The 6,198-nt window shown below is 33.5% G+C and overlaps 1 long non-coding RNA gene across 1 annotated transcript; it reads left to right on the top strand.

The window, feature by feature from the left end:
• Positions 1–1,020: 1,020 nt before the first annotated feature.
• LOC134236676 (uncharacterized) lies at positions 1,021–5,575 on the top strand. The gene is made up of 3 exons (XR_009985662.1): positions 1,021–1,083; positions 3,885–4,029; positions 5,229–5,575. It is a non-coding gene; the product is annotated as an uncharacterized LOC134236676 (long non-coding RNA).
• The last annotated feature ends 623 nt before the right edge of the window (positions 5,576–6,198 follow it).

Genomic DNA, 6,198 nt, shown 5'->3' with positions numbered 1-6,198 from the left:
TACAGAGGATAACGGACAGGTTTAATTTCAAAATGGCGCCCGATCAAAAAAAAACGTGATGTTTGTGTTTTAGATTTTAATGTTTATTCAATAAATATCAAAGCGTAAGTAAAAATATTCATGTATTAATGTTGTTTTATTCGTAAAACAATATAATTATTAAATGAAATAAAAGCGTATCTGTAGTTGTTTTGAACCAAAAACGAAGCATACTCGAGAAATTGAAACATATTCGCTTGAAATTACTAAAAATGGTCATCCAAAACATTAGAGGTGGGATCAGGTGATTGCTAGAACACATTTTCTCCCTTTTTTATAACTTTTTCCTTCATTCTGTCTTTGGTATTCAGCATGAAATTAAAAGTTCTAATCATCGTTTTCATCTTTAAGTAAAATGTCAACAAGAATATTGAGATTTTGAAAATTGAATTTAAAGGACATGTTAAAATTCATGCAATATAAATAAGTTAAAAGCTTCAATTTTTTTTTTATTACTTCTGTACTACAACAAAAAAATGGTGCTGTTTTTCGATTGTCTTCTTAAGTCGTTTAGTTGATTAGCATTTGTTCTTTAGTCTTATACAATGTTAATTGAAATCCAGTCTGACTAAAGCCAGCCCCTACTATATCACTTCGTTAGTACTAACCAAGTGATATAGTAGGGGCTGGCTTTAGTCAGACTAATTGAAATCAAATCAAATAAAAGGATTGTGTTATTTTGATTATTCCTCATTTATTTGTTTTAATACATATTTAGGAGATGCAAAGGAAAAGAATTAAAGCTTTAAAGGAGCGAGTTAGAGTAACAGCGCACAGAAGCCATAATAAAGGGATTATAAAGAATAGAAAACATCAAACAAAGAGACTGAAAGGTAAACATTGACAGATATTACCCTACGGTACATCAGGTAAATTTTATATTGACATCTTTATTTTATTGTATGTTTGGGGAAAAAATAGAAAAGCAAAATCGAAGATATTTTATAAATTTGAAATATATGCACTTTTTTCCTCAGGTGAAATTCCATCCAGACAGAGTTATCCTGGTGTTGTCAGGAAAAAATCCAAATGTTTGCCAGATAAGTAAGTATATTGACCCAGTGTTATCCCCTTGAGTACACTGAGGTTATGACTTACTGAAGTATATACATGCATTAGTACAGATTCAGTGATTGGTCTGATCTTTTTTATCGTTTTGTTTATATTTAATTTCATATCAAGGAGAATTGTTCGTTAGAAATCATGGTTCTTTTCTCTCGTTTGTTCATTAAAGTGCGGAGCAATAGCTAATTCAAGGACATTTGTTGGTTGATACAACATGGTTCTATCGTCAGTCTAGGATTTCTATATGTCAAAGACAGTTTTTGGTTGGTTGGTTGTTTGCTTTTCGTTCCTTGGTGAATGTTCATTCACGTTGGAAGAGGTCATTTTTGCAACGAGGCTGAAAAATCTGACCCCAAGGCGAGAAATCTTTGGAATTTTACTTCCCTCTATCATTTTCTTTGTTAAGTGGTATGAAACCTAAGTTCAAAAAGTTCGTTCATTCAAGTTTTTTTTTATCTATTGCGCTTGTATTCCCCACTAGCGATTCTTAATCTTTTTTCTATCCTTTTTTGTATTATTTGAAGAATCTGCATTGGGAGTTTTAATTCAGTGTGTTTTCACTCTCGAAACCTTTTAAATCATTACAGACACAGATTAAAACAGAAAACCTTTTAAGCTTGATTTATTTTTTTCGCTCCCCACCATTGTAAACATTTGAAAGTCTAGACGTTTTTAAGGTTTTTAAAACACGCACACACAAAATTGTCATTTTTAAAACCAATTTTTCACACTCTTTAGGATTTACTATAAAGGTTCAGAGACCTGACAAAAAGTAGGCTCAAAGGATGTAACTGGTGATTTATTTCTGCTCTTATTTAAAGTTAAATCTATTCAGATTAGGGGAAAAATAAATTTTAGCAATACGTTTCGGATTCATCATTTACACGTATATGAAAAATACGAAGATAACGAACAGTATTCAAGATCAAAATTTCATAAAACAATACAAAATAGGAGCAGAGCATACACGGATCTCCAAAATATCAGAGGTGGGATAAGGTGCCATGGAGGAGTGAGCATCCCCTGCCGACCGGTCACACCCGCCGTGTGCTCCTTGTCATGATCGGAAAATAACGGAGAAATCCGTCGTCAATTCAGTGTATAAATAATGGACTAACAATTAGTGTGAAAAACGTCAGTCAGCATTTGACTCATTAATAAATTGTATTTGTTGACAATGTCAACATATTGGCCATAGAACTTACGAAATGATGACTTTAAACGAGACTGCTGATATTCTAGTTTCATCAACCTTTTGGTCAATAATATACCTCGTATAAAAAATTGTTCATACGTAGAGCATGCTATTGCGCATCGAATTAACTGAGATATATAAACTCAGTATGCAGGTGATGAAGGTATATTGCTGCATAAGTAAGGGAGGTTGACGATAGAAAAGTTAAATTGTTAGATTACCATCAATGTATTTTTCAAGTAAAATATCCAAGTATAAAACAGATATGTCAGGCTCTGCGGTATCTTTTATCTCAAGCTCCCCAGGATATTATGTATCGACAAAGGAATGGAAATTACCATTGTTAATTGACAGTACGTCATCGATATACTGTAGACGTACTTTTTTCTTCGTGAGATTAATTTCTGCGATGTAGGCGAACATATTCTATTCCGCGGAAATTTGTCACAGTGTACTAAAAATGCATTAAGGACATATAACGACAATCCAAGATATCCGCGTGATTTCATACCCGCGGATTGAATAGAAATTCTACTTCCGCGGAATTACTTAAGTATGACCCCTTGGAATTAAGTACTTTTACAGTATCAAAATGTGGAGCTGAAAGCCGTAGCAAGTGTTTTCTTCTTTTCACGCGTAAGATTTTGCACAAATTATGCTTTATATGAATAACAAAATAGGTCTGCTAATAACGGAGAGAGAGAGAGAGAGAGAGAGAGAGAGAGAGAGAGAGAGAGAGAGAGAGAGAGAGAGAGAGAGAGAGGCACACACATTCTCAACGAGAGAGAGAGAGAGAGAGACCCTCATTTTTTAAAAATTAAAAACACTTTTTTGAGTTCAATAATTTCTACCACAATCAAGCAACTAAAAGAACTTGTCGGAGTTCAGTTTCTACCACACGCAACGTGCCTGACTTGAGGCACCCAAACCGCGATTTGGCACAAAAAAATGTGTCTGTTCACTATCGAAACCTTTTAAATCATTTAGAAATAGATTATTCTAGATGCACCTTTTCCCTCTCCGCCCGTTGAAAACATTTGTAAATCTAGACTTTTTAGGTTAAAACATCTGTACACACAGTGTTATTTTAGGCTACATTTTCACAATCGCTTTTTACTTCAGAGAACCGACAAAAAGTAGGACGTGGACGATAAATACTCAAATCTTAAATAAAACTGTCTCCACTAGTCTCACTACAGAATCATGCCCTTATTTGAAGACACACTGGTTTGTAATTTAATTGATATCGAGACAAAGTTTGAACGGTATTCCTGTACATGTACTTTATTTTTGTAGAAAATATGATGTTTGAGTAAATGTGTATAAAGTCATTGATAAACCACAATTGATTTTGATTTTAAAGACGTCAGACAACAAACGTCGAGAAATAAGACCATGTAGTTTATCAAACACTAAGTTGACAATTTCTTAATTATTAAAGCTCTTCAAATTTCATTTAGTAGTGTACATTTATTTAACATGTAAATGAAAGTACGCCTAAAATATCTGTTGACTAAATGATTTGTTTCTTTTTTCATTATTGTAATATATAATATTTTTTATTTCTCTATCATTTTTAACTTAGGAGCGTAGCATTATGTAATAATGTTCTGGGATTGTGGATAGAATGTATAAAGGAAATGAAATGTCAGAATGACGATCTTAAGAAACTGGTAAATGACCAACGTTCCTTAGAATTGATCCAAAGAACAATAGATGTACAAATAGAGGTAAGACCGTCTAGCTTTATTGTCATGTGTTTTCCCTCTAGATAGATTTATTCATTGTATGTTGTATCTTGCTTTTCGTCCCATTCGAGAATTTTTTGCTCATGTAGAGACGTTTCATACCGGTGAGGAGCTTCAAATTTTTACCTTTATTCGACATTCCGAGCCATTGGGCAGTGAGGGATCTTTATCGTTCAAACGCCTGTCGTGATATGGGACCTCGTTTTTTAAAAGTTTTATTCGAAAGACCCACAATAAACTTTCACTTCACGTGCCGAGCGCGTGGCGAAGGAACAGTTGCTACCCATTTTTTTTTATCACCTTATGTCATGGGGTGAGCGCTCTACCGACTAAGCTACGGTGAACGAAATGTTCCCTCTTGATAATTTTTCACTCATATAAAGACTCGACCACTTGCCGTTGAGGGGCTGCAAATTGATATCTATACTCAACACTTAGGGCCACTGGGCATGCAGTGAAGGGTCGTTTTTGTGCAGGAACTTAAGGCGGCACGAGAACTCGGTTTATAGGTCTCATTCGAACTATCGATCTCCACGTCCGCTCTAAAGCAGGTGCGTGCTAGCTACTGGACCACCAAGCGACCCTGACAAATCTTGACACTTCACAAGGGTTTTTTTTTTGGGGGGGAGGGTATTCATAATACTCAGTGCATGAGCATTTTTGTATGTTTCTAAATCATATTGTCACATATCGCTTTTTTCGAATTTAAAATTATTGTCTATTACTGACAGAAAATTGGAGAAGTATATCAGTATATCGAAACAAAGATCTCATCTATTTGACATAAAACAAATTTTCCTTCTAAATAACAAGGAAAGAATTACAACATATCATTGGTTACCAACTAATTCGTGACAAAGTTTATTCGATTTCATCAATGAACTTCATGATCGGGGGGTTATGAGTTCGAATTTCGACCGCGACTGTCCTAAGTTGATGAAAAATAGGAAGCAACTGTTCCTTTGCCATGCACTCGCCGTTAGACGTGAAAGTTACGCCCATAGTTTCTGGTAAAGGTCAAAATTTGAAGCCGCTGATGTAACCCTTTTTTCATTTTTTCATTTGAGTAAAATATTCTCGAATGGGACATAAAACAAAATACAATCAATCAAACAAAAATCAATGAAACAATTGTAGTCTTTATTACATCTTCATGGCTTATTTTTTTTTTTTTTTGACAGAGAATAGAAAGAAGAATGGAAATCTATTTTTTATCGCAAGATTTAAAAGCTACGAATGGAGGATGAAAAGGCGCTTGTTTCCGAATGAAAAAAAAAAAATTCTTTTTTTAAAGTAAAATAATGTACAATATTGGCAAAGTGATTTGAGTTGAGCCAAAGATCCAAACAGAAATATAACAGTATGATCATATTTTTTTTATATATGTATTATCAGCAGCTGATTAATTAGTATATGTCGTATATCTCGCTATGGACAAAAACTTTATGAAGTGTTGTAACTTTTGTTATCTTTATTTACAAAAGATAATTTTTGCTTGTAAACTACTCATTCAATATCTAGCAGCCAATGCAATGTTTATTTTTGTCCTCTTTATTTTGGACTTTGTATATTTTTAGTTGCTATCAATAAATGAAATTTATGTTTCATTTATGATAACTTTAATTCTTTAGAATAAAGCTTGTGATATTTAAATGGATTGAATCAAGGTCCTACTGACTTTTCTACGAATCTAAGCGCACCACAGGGAAATTGTTTACCCTTCCATGGTACTTTATCCCACCTCTGATGTTCTTGAAATTCCGTGTTTCCTTTCTGGAGATTTGTAAATTTCAGCCTGTTATATCCATATTTCATTGACACGAAATGAAACAAACAGCGATGCAGCCTATACAGCTAGTTCAGGTTAAGAAAAAAATTGTGTTTTCTAATCAGGACATTTACATATAAATTAAACAAAGTATTGTAAAATGTCAAATACATTATTAGATTTTTCTTTAACCTTTAAAAATTTTAAAAACGTAGCACTTGCTGGGTTTTGATAATTCTTAAAACACGTAATATTCAAGTTCTGTCTAATCCTCTTAGTCCATTTTATGGTAGTGAAAAGGAAAACTCCTTGTCATTATCAAAAAGCAAAGTGCTCCTTGTCATTATCAAGCAAAGAAAGAAAAATCTGTCGACAATTCAATG

This window comes from Saccostrea cucullata, unplaced genomic scaffold, assembly GCF_032062105.1.
Source record: "Saccostrea cucullata isolate Sc308-1 unplaced genomic scaffold, CSIRO_AGI_Scuc_v1 ctg443, whole genome shotgun sequence".
Classification (NCBI taxonomy): domain Eukaryota; kingdom Metazoa; phylum Mollusca; class Bivalvia; order Ostreida; family Ostreidae; genus Saccostrea; species Saccostrea cuccullata.
The sequence above is the reverse complement of the archived record's forward strand: the minus strand, read 5'-3'. Positions and strand labels throughout refer to the sequence as shown.